Genomic DNA, 15212 nt, shown 5'->3' with positions numbered 1-15212 from the left:
TTATCCACGGCTACTGGTCTATTAACTGGTTACTGTTATCTGGCCACTGGTTACTGTCTATTATCCACGGCTACTGGTCTATTAACTGGTTACTGCTATCTGGCCGCTGGTTACTATCTATTATCCACGGCTACTTTGAGATCCCCACATTGGTTTAAGCAAAGATAGCTGCTCTCACCTTGTTGAGTTTTGCTGCATTTTCTTTGGTGCTAGCATGGAATATGGGGCCCTAATCATGACAGGAAGAGTTATTGCTGAGCCCCACCAGATCTGCTTTTCCTTTCTCTTTATGTTTAGTGTGTATGTGTGTGTATACATGCCCACATGCCATGGCATGCATGTAGTCCTCAGGCAACCACTTCTAGGAGTCGAAGCAGAACCCAGATCATCAGCCTTGACATTTGGTGGCAAATGCTTCTACCTGCTGAGCCATTCCACTGGCCTGATTTCTCTGTAGCACCCAGTCGTGTTAAACAAAGGTTCTGGTTTGGTTTGACAGTTTGCCCAGAGGGGCTCAGACTATTTCTATATTACTGTTCCATCACTACACTACTGCCTGCTCTTAGGGACCAAAGCTGATCATAAACATGTCCCGCACTCCAGCTGCCAAAGTCTGGGCAGAAAGGAGGGGAAAGCAAAACAAGAGGACAACAGGGAAGTTGTGAGCATTGTGCTCATCCGCCATTGGTCAGAGTTTAACCATCTGGTTCCCACATAGCTGCAGAGGAAGCTGGGACATGTAGTGTGCATTCTAGGTGGCATGCTCAGCTAGATTTCAGAAATTCTGATGCATTGGAAGAGCAAAAGTAGATACTGAGGCCACTGTGAGCATTTTAAAGAGGTGGGGCAAGGTGGGGCAAGAAATGGGAGTTCTAAGGTTCCTTTTATGGTCCTAGCTGGCACACACTGGGTAAAAGTGCTGCTGTCTGAGGCAGGAGCACAGGCTGTCTATTTCTAACCTGCACTAGCTACTGATCTGGCCTCCACATGTGGTGAAGAGAGTAGGGATCCATCCCTAAGAACTGAGGCCAAGATATAATGCAGCTATAGCTCATCAGGAAGACACGGTGGCCCCCAAACTGGCTTTGGAGAAGTGAGCAGGAGTGGGCTTGGTACTGTGCCCTCTGTAACAACTTTGGCTTCATCTCTAGGAAGGAAGCAAGAAGCCATTGTCATCTTTAGTTGAGGCTTAACTGGGATGAGAATGTCTAGAAAGGCAGCCCGAGTCTGGCTGGGACCTGAGAGATACTGGATCGGGTCTAATGTCCAACTGTCCCGTATGAACCTGGACAAGCTGCTTAATGTCCCTTAGCCTCAGCTTCCTATGTGACCTGCCTTTATGGTGAGGATGTGCTGCAGGAGCCTGGCCAAGAGGCTCCCATTCAGTAGGTACACAGGAAGAAGGTGGCTTCTTATAGAGCAACGGTTCTCAACCTGTGGGCTGTGACCCCTCTGGAAGTTGGATGACCCTTTCACAGGAGCTGCCCAAGACCACAGGAAAACAGATATTTACATTAAAATTCATAACAGTAGCATATGAGGTAACAATGAAAATAATTTTATGGCTGGGGATCACCACAACATGAAGAACTGTATTAAAAGTCGCATTAGGAAGGTTGAGACTGCAGTTAAAGACATCTTCCCTGCTGCCCCATGACAGCATGAGGGCTCTGAGCCAGAGAGTAAGGCCAGCCATTCCCAGTGTAGGGTTGTTTGAAGGCAAGGCTGGCTGGAGAAGAGTCGGTCATACCATGTTATGCCCAAAGTCCAGATCCCCAAAACATCACTACGAGACCGTATCTGAATCAAAGCAGAGCCTTTATTGCGAGTTAACTCGGGTCCTTCTGTCCATCTGAAGTGGCAATGGCTGCAATGACAGCAACAGCAGCAACAGGAACAGGGCAGGAGAGGCCCTGAGAAATGAAAGGAGGAGGTTTATATAGGGAATCCCAAACCTCTGGGCTTGTGATTGGCTGCCCCATAGTGGGATGAGGTGAATTCCAAACTTCCAGCGTTGGGATTGGCTGCCCAACTGCCAGTCACTGCCTAAGGGGAATTCCAAGTCTCTAGGGGCTCAGTGATCCATTTTCCCTTCCCAGGGATTGGTTGGTTTGGTGTCAGGGGCAGAGATGGCTCTGATTCTGGGGCCAAACTGTGTTTCTTTCTTGGGTTCTTTTTTACCTTTTTGATTCTAATTTTGGAACCAGGATGAATATCTTTGCTACGCTCTGAATCTAGGGGCTGAGTGCTATCCCTGCTGCAACACACGCGTTTCCACCCTCCTCTGCCCAACAACATCCTGCTCACCTCCAAGCCCCTCTCTGAGCTGGGGTCCTTTTGTCTAGAAGACTTACTTTGGCCTCCTTCTGAGTGTTGACTAGGAAGTGGATGGGCTCTCGTGGGCTAATCTGGTTTGAGTTCCACCCTGTACTTTGGAGACTTGAGCCTCAGTCTTCCTGTGAAGTGACAGCCAACCTCACAGAATATTATCTCAATTAGGCTCTTAAGATTAACTTGCCAGATGGTGGTGATACAGACCTTTAAACCAAGCAGAGGCAGGTGGATCTCTGTGAGTTCAAGGCCAGACTGGTCTACAAAGCTAGTTCCAGAACAGCCAGGGCTGTTACACAGAGAAACCCTATTTTGAAAAACCAAAATCAAACAAAAACAAAAAAACAAAATCCCAAACCAAAACCAAATAAAAGATTAAGTTATCAGAGTATCAGAGATTGGGGAAGGAAGTCAGGGACTGGGGATGTGGCTCAGTCGGTAGAGTGCTTGCCTAACAAAGCCCTGGGTTCAGTCCCCAGCATCTCATAAACTCGGTGTGATCATCTACTGTAATCTCACAATCAGGAGATAGAGGCAGGAGGATCATAAACTCAAGGTCATCCTCACTTTGAGTTTAATGCCAACCCGGAATACCTGAAGCCCTGCCTCAAAAGAAAAAACAAAGAGGTCAGCTGTTTCTGGCTTTAACCTATGTCTCATGGGATTCTGGACCTCACAGCTGCAGCTGGGCTACTGTCTGCATGTCCCCAGGCTGTGGTGATGGATTGGGCTCAGCTGCCAGAAGGAGGCTGCTTGGGAGGCAGCTGGCCATGGATGGTGCGGGCTCCCTGTGTGTGGAGGACAGAAGGTTAGCGGCAGGAAGAATAGCTTTGCCAGATAATGGGTGTTCACCAAAACCTCACAGCCAGATAACCTTGGGCACAGCATGTCCTAGACCCCCCTTCCTTGTACCCTATCACATGGATAGTCCTTCAACATTCCATGAACATGGACGTAGAACCTGGGGAGCAAGCTGTGTGGCCATGGTCAAGTTACTTTGCCTCTGTGGGCCTCTGATTTCTTCAGATGTAGAACAAGTCTTCCACACTGCTCAGCCTCCTAGGATATGTGCTGGTTAATTTGAGTGTCTGCCTAACTGGGCTAGTCATGCCCTGGTAGCTGGTAGAAGTGGTTTCTGTTGCATGTGTGAGGGCTTTTGAAAGGGAGATTAAGACTTGAGCTGGTGCTCTGAGTACAGACTACCTGCATCATTGGCCACATCAGCTCTTCCCAGAGTCGGGTGGTAAGAATGCCACAAGTCTGACAACCTGAGTTTGATCTCTGTGACACACAGTGGAAGGAAAGAATTGACTGCAGTGTGTAAGCTGTCCTCTGACCTCCACGTGCACCATCACACACACACACACACACACACACACACACACACACACACGTAATAATAAGCTGGGCATGGTGGTACACACCTTTAACCCCAGCACTCAGGAGGTAGACGTGAGTAAATCTCTGAGTTTGAGGTCAGCCCAGTCTACAGAGGACAGCCAGGGCTGTTTGTTACACAGAGAAACCCTGTCTTGAAAAGCAAAACAAACAAAAAGAGATCTTGTCTCAAATAGCAAAGGAGTAGTAAAATTGTAATAAAAAAGATGATGATAAATCCCCCCAGCAGCTGCAGTGCACATCTGCTTCTCAGGCCTTTGAGTCTGACTGAGCCCCTTGTCCAGACTCTCTGTGGCTGGAAGATTGTGGACTTCGTGGCCTCTGTGGTTGTGTGTCCATAATAGACCTGATTGCTTCTACTATTTTGGAGAGTCCTTGGCAACAACAGACTGGTGTGTGCCACAAACCACAGGTGTTTAAGGACCTGATACACACTGGACTCTCAACTTAGTTACTGTCAAGAAGGCAACAACTTGGTAGGGCCATGCGGTGCTATGGGGAGGGCACACTCTCCTGAATGTGGGCTCTGGCTTGATTCCCTTCCTGTTGTTAGGTGGCTTTACCCACATCACTTCTCTTGCAGCTTTGGTTTTGTTTGCTGTGAGTGTGACAGTTTCCTCTTTCATTTGGAGCAGCAGTGGCTGTCAAGGACCTAGCGCACAGATGTGCACAGGAGTTACTGGGAGAGCGGTGGGAGAGGTGCGTGATGGATGTGAGGGAGGCTAAATGGTGCCCTCTGAGGGCCAGGGACAGCTCAACGATAGAGCACTTGCCTAAAGTGCATCCGCAGTATTGTAAAACATGAATGGGGGCTGGAGAGGTGGCTCAGTGGCTATGACTTGCAGAGGACCTGGGTTCAGGTCCTAGTCCTTATCTGGCAACTAACAATTGGAACTCTAGTTTCAGAGGATCTGATGCCCTCTTCTGGCCGTCTCGGGCACTGCAAATACACGGCACACACACATACATGCAGACAACATACTCAAAAAATAAAAATTGTGGTGATGTTGAGCCGGCAGTAGTGGCACACACACCTTTAATTCCGGCATTCAGGAAGTAGAGGCAGGTGGATCTCTTAGCCTAGTTCAAGTTTGAGGCCAGCCCAGTCTACATAGTGAGTTCCAGGATAGCCAGAGCTACATAGTGAGACTTTGTCTTCAAAACAAAACAAACAACAACAATAAAACTGTGGTGACGCCGTATTACGGAAATGAAAACATTTCTTACATTCTAAGAGACTGGGCCTTTTGCTGAGCCTCGCACCTTGAGATCACTTAGGACGTAAGACTGCTGCATACTCGGCCTGTTGGCTCTGTGCCCTCAAGAGAACAACGATGATTGCTGATCAATTACTTGCCTTGGGCTCTTCATGTAACTAATTTTTATAACCTAATGCTGTAACCTAAGAATTATAGACTCTTCCATGCCCTGGACCCAGAGTAATGCCTTTGTGTTCTGATAATCATTTGCTGAGAACAGCAAAAAGAGAGGTCAAAAGTGACCTTATAAAATGAATATCCACCATAAATGTTGAACATGGTATTTGGATATTGCTTTATAAACAGCAGTGTTTGTAATTCTGTTTGTTATCTGGATCAGGGGCAGTCAGTGATGTCATTGTTTGGGTCCAGGCTTCACCCCAGTCGCTGACATCCCTACATCCCCTCCCCTGGGAGTTCTTCAGTCCAGACTCCACCTCTGAGAAAGCCTGCCAACCAGAAGGGTCAAGACCACTCCCACAGGCTATTTAAACTGCTCCCCAGAGAACAAACATGTGTTCTTTCCGGTTCTCTTTTCCCCTCCCTGTGGTGGTTTTTCCAGTCTTCCTTCCTGTCTCCTCTCTGGGGCCTGGAAGGCCACCCAGGAGTGCTGGCATCCATTAAACCTGGGTTTTTTCTAATTCGGTTTGATTTCATCTAATTTGGATTATATGCGTTGGTGGAGAGGCTTATCGGGCCTGTAAAAACTTTTCAGTCATCCTTGTAACACTCTGTTAAGGATTTCTGTAAAGTGTTCCATTCCTTCCCCATGTGCCACGTTCTGTGCTGTCCAGTAACAAAGGCAAGGTCCTTTGTTAGAAACAGATACATCAGACAGACAGACAGACAGACGACAGGGACCGATCTGCCAATAGCTTTCAGGCAGGCACAGATTGAGACTCAATCAATAGACTGACCAGAGGACAGAAGACACAGAGAATTCGACTCTCGTTAAATGACACCAAGGATGTATTTTCTTAATGCGATATTGATGTATTATTGGTGACTCAGAGCTAATCACCATTGTGTTTACTCTACACAAAACAATAAGCAAATCATTTTAAAATTTTAAACAAAAATACATAAAATCAGACACTAATAATGGCTCCTGTAAGCTTCCATGCCGCCAATCCTGCTGCTTGTAACTGTTCACTATATGTCAGAAAGGACTTTGAAAGTCTACCACACTCACAAAGACACCCCTGAAAGGCAAGTAAGAGAGGGTGGGTGCCAGCAGCAGGAGTTACAGAAGAGACCATAATGAAAGAGCCATAAGCCAAGGGAGGCAGCGGCCTGGGGAGCTGGAAGAGCCTCCCAAAGGCTTTTAGCCACAAGAAAAATCACTGTGGATTTCTACTTCTCACGGGCAACAAATGGCTTTGTGACTGGTACCAGCCCCTGATCCTGCAGTTGTTGGAAATTAGCCCAGCAGGAGAGCGGCTGCATCCATTTCCTTTGGACCCTAAGTGGTAGGAAAGTTGAGGAAGTAAGGTGGCGCTTGTTGTGGTGCTAAGTGCGAGTGTGTGAGTGCGAGTGTGTGTGTGTGCGTGTGTGTGAGAGTGCGAGAGTGTGTGTATGTGCGTGTGTGTGTGAGTGCGAGTGTGTCTGTGTGTGCGTGTGTGTGAGTGCGAGTGTATGTGTGAGTGTGTGTGTGCGTGTGTGTGAGTGCGAGAGTGTGTGTATGTACGTGTGTTTGTGAGTGCGAGTGTGTGTGTGTGCGAGTGTGTGTGTGCGTGTGTGTGTGAGTACAAGTGTGTGTGTGAGTGTGTGTGAGTGCGAGTGTGTGTGCGTGTGTGTGAGTGCGAGTGTGTGCGTGTGTGCAAGTGTGTGTGTGTGAGTGCGAGTGTGTGTGTGTGCATGCACACGCATAAGAGCATCATGTACACCAGGAGGGAGTGTTGATAGGCCATTCCCTCCCAATGCTCTAGAGCGAAGGGGACACTGGTTGAAGGGCTCAGGAGTTCCCGTTGCAGGTCTAACTCTGCTTGTAAAGTCACCTGTGTAACCTCAGAAAGTCTCTTTCCCTTTTAGAGTCTTCGTTTATTCTTCTGTCAACAGAAGTTGGACTTGGAGTCCTGTGGGCCTGACCAGCTCCATCCCTGTCACTGGGTAGCAGGCAGACTTGGTTGGGTGCTTGGCTTCAGAAAGGAGCAGGTGAGGCCTTGCCTGGCAAGGAGCTGGTCACTTCCAGTAGAACTGAACGCCCTGTAGCGGATGTCAGTGGACTGGCCGAGGAGCTCCTGGTCCCTCATTCTCAAGGATGTTCCCCTGGGAGGGTCTGGCATAGGGCAGGGATCCCATGAGTCTGAAAGTACTGAAGGAGGCCCCCTCCAACACAAGATAAAACCTTATTTGGAAATTGGGCCTTGACAACATGATCAATAGAAATAAATGGAAGACACTGGATCAAGGTCCCCACCAGTGTCTGTGGTCCTCTGAAGTAGAGGAAACAGATAGGAAGAGAAAGGGACAGCAGTGTCAACGAAAAGCCAAGGGAGAAGGTCATGTGAAGTCATGGCAGAGGCTGTGGTGAAGCCATCAGGGCAAGAACCTACGACTCGTGATCCCCAGTGCTGGGATCGGTGGTACACCCCACCCTGGCTCCAAAAGGAGTTTTGGTAGGTGCTGCTGGGACTCTCTTTGGACCCTCACTAGGGACCTCTGGGAGGAGAGAGAGAGCAACATTAGCATTTGGAAATCGTCTCGCCTGACCTGGGGTAGGATGGTCATGAGTGAGTACCGAGGGGTTTTCTCTTCTTGCACTGTGCAGTTTCGTAGGTCTGTTCATTCATTTATTTATTTGTGAGGGTTTTCTGCATTGGGCACTTGAGATGGGCACCTGCTCCTTCAGAGGCTTTAAACCTCTATCAAAAAGAAAAAGAAAAAAATGTGTGTGTGTGTGTGTGTGTGTGTGTGTGTGTGTGTGTGAGCAGATGAAAGGCAAGTCCTCTGGCCTTCACACTTGAGTGTCTTGTACATGTGCATACATATGGTGGGGGCCATGACATGGGACACACAGAAGCATGCCGGCCATGGTGGCCCACAGCTGTAACCCCAGCACTCAGAATGCAGAAGAAAGTGGATCTCTGTGAGTTCAAGGCCAGCCTGGTCTATATATCGAGTTCCAGGCCAGCCTGGTCTATATATCGAGTTCCAGGCCAGAGTGAGACTGTGTCTCAAAAACAAAACAGACAAAAACGAACGAGGCTGGAGAGATGACTCAACAGTTAGGAGTACCTGCTGCTGTCATAGAGGACCTGGGTTCCCAGCAAACACAAGGCAGCTTACAACCCTCTGTAACTGCAGTTCCTGGGGAACTGACATCTCAGACATGAGGAAAACGCATGACACATATATTTGTAGACAAACAAACACACACATGCACTAAAAATCAGTACATTTAAAAAAAAAACACCAAAGTTATGTATATTACAAATAGCAAGCATTGAGCTGGGTTTTGAGCAGCTCCACAGCGCTCTGAAGGGGGTTGAGATTGTTACCCATGTTGACTGCAGCATTCCCGACCAAGCTGCCCTTCCCCAAACGACCTGCAGGGGAATCAGAGAGTCGAGGTGCCCAGACAGCACCAGGCAGCACTTGGCCAGCAGGGGGTGCAGCTGTTTAAGGCAGCAAGAAAACCCTAGGTGTCTGGGCCAGCTGAGTGCCAGAGGCAGGGGCAGGAAGGCTGGGGGCACAAATTTTACAGAGAAGGAGTCCTGGTCCTTGAGAGGAAGAGAGGAGAAAGGGTTGCCCCAGGTGACTCAACATCTCAGACCTTCCTGCTGGAAACTCTGTGCAAAGCCAGGGAGGGGACAACACTGTGTGGGCTTCTTCCTGTGCTGGGCACCACCTGCTTTGTATAGAGGGTGGTATAGGGTGGTGGCATCATGTGGCACCTTGCTTCTAGGCTAAGGTATCTTTGTTGCTGTTGTTTTTAAGACAGAGTTTCTCTATAGCTCAGGCTGTCTGGAACTAGCTCTGTAGACCATGCTGGCCTTGAATTCAAGAGATCGCTTGCCAGATCTGCCTGCCTCTGCTTGACAGGGTATCACTGTGTAGTTCTGACTGTCCTGGAACTAGCTATGTAGACAAGGCTAGCCTTGAATTCAGGAAATCTGCCTGCCTCTGCCTCCAAGTGCTGTGGTTAAGGGCATGCACCATTTCACCCAGCTCAAGCTAAGGCATTTGCAGCCCTTCTTGGCCCTTTTGCAATTTAGGTTCTTTCTCTCCCTGTGTTTATGTGTGTGTGTGTGTGTGTGTGTACATGCACATACATATGTGTATGTATGGAGGCCAGAGGCTGTCATTGGTTATCTTCCTCAATCTCTTGCCACTTTTTTTTTTTCAGTCTCTCTCCCTAGATTCTGGAGTTCACCCATCAGGCAAGACTGAGAGCCCCAGGGATCAACCTGTCTCCACCTCCACATCATTGGGATTATGCATATGTTCCACATGCCCCACTTTTTACTCTGTGCTGGGACTGAATTTAGTTCCCAATGGTTGAAACAGTGAGTCCTTTCCCAAGTGAACCTTTGATGCAGTCTTTGCATCTTCTAAGTGAGACCCCAGAGCAGCTGTGATCAGGAGCTCTCTGCACTCTTGTGCCCTGAGGGCGTCTGAGGGCTGGGGTCTGCAGTGTGGCAGTGTGTCTGCAGTGTGGCTGGCTGCAGTGTGTCTGCAGTGTGACTGGCTGCAGTGTGTCTGCAGTGTGTCTGCAGTGTGTCTGCAGTGTGGCTGGCTGCAGTGTGTCTGCAGTGTGACTGGCTGCAGTGTGTCTGCAGTGTGTCTGCAGTGTGTCTGGCTGCAGTGTGTCTGCAGTGTGGCCTGCTCTCAGCCGTCAGCCTCTGCAAACACAGCTAGTTGAATGGGGAGGAGAGAATGCCTGCCATGTGACCAGGGGCTTGGCACTTGGGCTCTATGAGCCTCTTCTGCACACAGGAAAATTGAACCCAATTCTGCAGAAGCAGAAACAGAAAGCAGCCTCACGTGACATAAAAATGTCACCCAGTTTCACCACATAGAGGCACCTCTGTCCTCAGGCAAACTCACACAGAACCTGGGGAACTAACCGCTAACAGGCAACGTCAGGGCTTCCACACTTGTTGCTGACTTGTTGTTGGGTTACAGTGACTCTCCCAAACAATTCACTGTGCTCAACTAGGGAACCAAGCTCACCAGCCTCAGTGATGAGTCCTTGAGACAGCAACACTCTTGGCATTGCAGGATGAAAAGGACGCCTCCCTCTGACATCTTCCTCCCACTGCCTTCTACCCACCATCCTCTGCCAGTCTGACCTTGGTGCAAACAGGAGGCAAACCCACAATGAGGAACACAGAAAGTATTCTCGAAGCCGTCATCAGAACTGTGAAGAGAGCAAAGATAAGAAGAATCCAAGGCGCCATCAGCCCTGAGAGACACGGCAGGCAAACATGAGTCAGACGCTGGGCTGTGGCTCAGAGGACAGCACATGCCGAGCATGCAAGCCTTTGGTTTGAGCCCAGTATCTCAATAAAAATAAACTAAAAATGTCTTCAGGGTGCTGGGGAGATGGCTCAACATGTAAAAGCCCTTGTCATACAAGCCTGACAAGGGACCAGACACCTGAGTAACTCACATTAAGACCTGGTTGGCGGCTCATATCATTCATCCCTGCGCTACTGAATTGGGATGTTGGGTGGAGATGAGGAGGAGGTAGAGGTGCTTGCCCACCTACAACTCCAGCATCAAGGGGTCTGGCACCCTTTTCTGGAATTGCAGGTACCAGTACTCACTGGTACGCACACACGCACACATGCACACACACCGACAACACATAGATACACACACACAGACCGCATATGCATATGCACAAACACACACACAGACACACATAGACACACACACCACACACGCAGAGACACCCACATGCACACATACATGCATACATGTGCACACACAGACACAGACACATACACACCACATACACAGACTGCACATGCGCACACACATGCACACACACAGACACACATAGATATACACACCACACACACAGACATGCATGTGTGCATGCACACACACATGCGCACAAAAAGACACAAACACCACACACACAAAAACGCACATGCACACAATGCATGTACACATGCGTACACACAGACACACATAGACACAACACACACAGAGACACGCACATGTGCATGCCTACACACACATACACACGGAGGGGGGTGTTGGAGTAGAGATGCTTTCCATTCCTCCCTCATAAACACCAAGACAGACACCCTCACAGCAAAGCAGGCTACCTTGAGGAAAGCATGGGCCCCATAAAGCTGGACAAATGTAGAAGCAGGAGGGTCCCAAAGTGGGTGGTCCGACAGGGATACAGCAAGCCTGTCTGCTCAGATGTTTCTGGCCTCTCTCTGTGAATTCCCTCCCATGGGGGGTGGCTCAGGGTCACTGTGGAATGGGTCATATCACTTATGACCTTACAAGGAAGGTGAAGGAGTTCCTCACAGCTGGCTGGGTTCTCCAGCACCTTGGGAAGGGAGGAAGGGATGTAGGAGGGCGAGGGGCTGGCCAGAGGAACACTGCTTCTGAGGCCCAGCCAAGTGTCCCTGCAGAGGCCTGGCAGGCCAGCACTATTTGGGATATTGTTTCCTCATCCCAGCTTTGATGTTGTAGAAGACAGTGATAATCGCGGACACCGCACACAACTGCTAATCCTGCTACCTTCCCAACCGGAGTGGGAACTTAAGACTATAACAAAAGTTTGTTTAAAGCATTAAGGGAGGACACAAGCTGGCCAACCTGTGAAGAGCACACCTCAGCAAACTTCTTCCCCAAGGCCCACTAAGAACCACTGGGAATCGCAGACAGGAAGCAGGACATATCTAGCCAACAAGCCCCTCAGACCCCTCATTTGTCTCACCTAACCGAGAAATCGGGAGGTGCTGGAGCTGGTGTTTGGGAACCATTAGCCCTGGAGAATGTGGGCAGGAGAGATGGTTAAAGACCGAGTCTGTTCCTCTAGATAGATGGTTGACAGAGACTGGACCTGTCTTAGAGATCTGGAGTGCCAGGTGTTGGGGGAAGCAGGACATAATGGCAGGTGGGGGTTTGGGAGACAAGAGGGTGGCCCATTTTTCTAGTACAATTTTCAGTTTTGAAACTCAGTAGACCTGGACAATCCAACTGAGTTGGTGGATGCTGTTTAGATTTTTGGTTACCTTGACATAAGCTAAAGCCTTCTGGGAAGAGAGATCCCACAGTTGATACCTTCATCGGATGGCCTGTCAGCAAGAATGTGGGGGCATTTTCCTGATTATGTGGGAGTGTCCAGACCTCTGGTGGCAATGCCACCTTGGGACAGGTGGTCCTGGGTTGTGTCAAAAAGCCGTGAGGAACAAGCCAGGAAGCAGTGTTCCTTCATGCCCTCCTCTTCAGATCTACAACACCTGTGGGGAAAGCTATGCATAGTAGCGTACATCTGTGATCCTGATGCCAGAAAGGCAGAGACAGGAGGATCCCCGGGCTTTCTGTGAGCCCAGGTTTGGTGGGAGACAGTTAGTATAACAAGTTATTGTGTAGTTATTATAGCAAGACTCAAGATGTCAGGATCCATTCTCCGTGTGCTCACACACTGGAGCACAACCACGGATCCCCTGAACAACTGCAAACATTCTTCTCAGGCCAAATCAAACATGGTAATTGCCATCTTGGCAGTCAGGCTGCCTGTTTGAGACCTTTGGGGTAGGCGTGACCTGTACCATCTACATAATCCTGTTTCCATAACTGTGAAATGGAAACAGTCTCACTTACTCTGTCTGTGGGCCATGTAGTCTGCCAGCTTGTCAAGCCTACAATACAGGAAGCTGTCACTTAACAGAAGTCTAAAGAAAACGGACCATCCATCTGTGGAGCATTACTCAGCCACAAAAAAGGAGGGAGAACTGTCAATTTCTACTGCATTGCTTCCAGAGGAGGATGGCTCCACAACAGACTACATACTATTCCTCTCCTGAGAAATCTCCAGGGGCCGTTGGGTTAGCTCAGTGGGTAAGGGAGCCTGCTGCCAAGCCCATGTACAACCTGAGTTTGATTCCCAGGTCCCACATGGTAGGAGAACCGACTCACAAAGTTGTCCTCTGAGCTCTACATACATCTACCCTTGGCATGTACGTGTGTGCACATGAGCATACATAATACATAAATGTAAAGAAACCTTCAGGAAAGGTGGATCCGAGGAGAGAGCAGTGGCTTCATAGTTGCTAGGAGTTGAGAGCTTGGGGGAAAATGAAGGGTTGGAGATATCAGGTTTTGTGAGTATTGGGTTTTGTTTTTGTTTGTTTGCTTTTTCAAGGCAGGGTTCTTTGTGTAGCCCTGGCTGTTCTGGAACTAGCTCTGTAGGCAAGACCACCTCAAACTCACAGAGATCACTTGCCTCCTGCCTCTTGAGAGCTGGAATTAAAGGTGTGTACCACCACCTGGCTGAGAATTGGGTTTTTAGGAGTGATAATAAAATGTCCAAAATTGATCCTGGGAATGGTTATGATTATCTACGTACAGGTTATGATTATCTGTCTATCTATGGCATGGTCCACCTTGCATGGTGAACTGTGCATTGTGTGAATTGTATATTAACTGATATCTTGTTTTTTATTTCCTTATCTTGTTTGATAAGGAAAAGCATGCAAGTGGCCGCCTTAAGATCTAGTTCCGCTCTGTCCAGCTTTCTGTGAAGCCGGGATGAAGGGCTCTGCCTCTTTGGGCTTCAGTTTCCCACCTGGTGCCACAGAGGTTGTCTCTGGGGTACCCCAAGGGTGTACTAGCCTACCAGCTTTAGGCTTGCCTTGACAGATATCTACATTGTCCATGCCCCCAGCTCAACGAAACCCAGTGAGATTCAGGCTAAGGTGCCCATCAGGTTGCAAGCCCACCCTGCCTCTTTCCACAAAACTAAGGGGTCAGGGCAGGGGCAGGAGGGAGCTCATTGAATCCAGCCAGGCCAGATGATTTTACTTGCAGTTACAGACCTGTAGGGGGAATGCAGTTTGCTGCCTCCAGTGAACTCCAGCAGCTCACAGAGGGCGTGGTTTGGAGTCAGGTGGCCTGGGTAGCCTGCCTGCTGCGCGTCTTGGTGGGAGGTGGAGCCACCTGCTTACGTGGTAGTGGTTAAGACTTGAAACTATAGCTAGCACAAGGCAGGCTCACGTGGATGCTGCCGCTGCTCCTCAGCAGTGCTGGACCACTGCTTCCTGCTGAGGTTCTGCCACTCTGGGGCCATTTACTTCCAGATCACATATACGATGTCTGTGGGCGTTTGGTGGTCTGGCATTTGGATTTCTGGTGCTACCAGCACTCAGTGGGTGGGGGTCAGGATTACACATCTTACCGTGCCTCCGCCAGTCAGCCATAAAAAAGTGCAATGCATGGGGCTGGAGAGGTGGCTCAGTGGTTAAGAGCATTTCCTGCTCTTCCAAAGGTCCTGAGTTCAATTTCCGGCAACCACATGGTGGCTCACAACCATCTGTAATGAGGTCTGGTGCCCTCTTCTGGCCTGCAGACATACACACAGACAGAATATTGTATGCATAATAAAGAAATAAATATTTTTTTTTAAAAGTGCAATGCTGAGAGACGTGCTAGGACCACTGCTGAAAGCTCATCACACTGCCCTGGAGATGTGAGTCCATCGTGACCCTGCTTTAGTAGGCTTCCCGAGACAGATCCGGAAAGTTCTGTCCAGCAGCAGCAGTTTCCCAGTGAGTGGTCCTCTGCACGACTTTATTCCACTCCATCACTCCGCTGTATAACTGTTTCCTCCAAGACTGAAACATTCCACTCTTCAGGGAAGCTCAACAACTTGAGAAAGCAGAAAGGCAAACAACCCAAAAGGGCTTCAGGAAGTTCCTGAAACCCAACAGATCCACTCGGCCCCTCTCGGCCACCATAAGCAATATGAGCTGAGAGTCTCTCTCAATAGCAGAGCCAGAGGGATGGCTCAGAGGTTAAGAGCACTGACTGCTCTTCCAGAGGTCCTGAGTTCAAGTCCCAGCAACCACATAGTGGCTCACAGCCATCTGTAATGAGACCTAGTGCCCTCTTCTGGCATGCAAGCATATATGGAAGGAATGTTGTATACATAATAAATAAATCTTTGAAAAAAAAAAAAGAGCAGAGCCAAGCTGCAAGGAAGACTCTTAGACGAAACTAGACACCTAGAAGAAGCAGACACCAGCTGCCTGG

The 15212-nt window shown here is 49.0% G+C and overlaps 1 long non-coding RNA gene and 1 pseudogene across 2 annotated transcripts; one reads left to right on the top strand and one right to left on the bottom strand.

Moving 5' to 3' along the window:
* Window positions 1-5025, bottom strand: part of LOC101986351 — a 7677-nt pseudogene extending 2652 nt beyond the window's left edge.
* A 1184-nt stretch (window positions 5026-6209) lies between these two features.
* Window positions 6210-10430, top strand: LOC102002074. Of its 2 annotated transcripts, none has more exons than XR_258316.2 (3): window positions 6210-6457; window positions 9337-9496; window positions 10212-10430. It is a non-coding gene; the product is annotated as an uncharacterized LOC102002074 (long non-coding RNA). The 2 variants fall into 2 exon arrangements; XR_258317.2 differs by lacking the exon at window positions 6210-6457 and adding an exon at window positions 7460-7606.
* The last annotated feature ends 4782 nt before the right edge of the window (window positions 10431-15212 follow it).

Source organism: Microtus ochrogaster, chromosome 7, assembly GCF_000317375.1.
Source record: "Microtus ochrogaster isolate Prairie Vole_2 chromosome 7, MicOch1.0, whole genome shotgun sequence".
NCBI classification, from domain to species: domain Eukaryota; kingdom Metazoa; phylum Chordata; class Mammalia; order Rodentia; family Cricetidae; genus Microtus; species Microtus ochrogaster.
The sequence above is the reverse complement of the archived record's forward strand: the minus strand, read 5'-3'. Positions and strand labels throughout refer to the sequence as shown.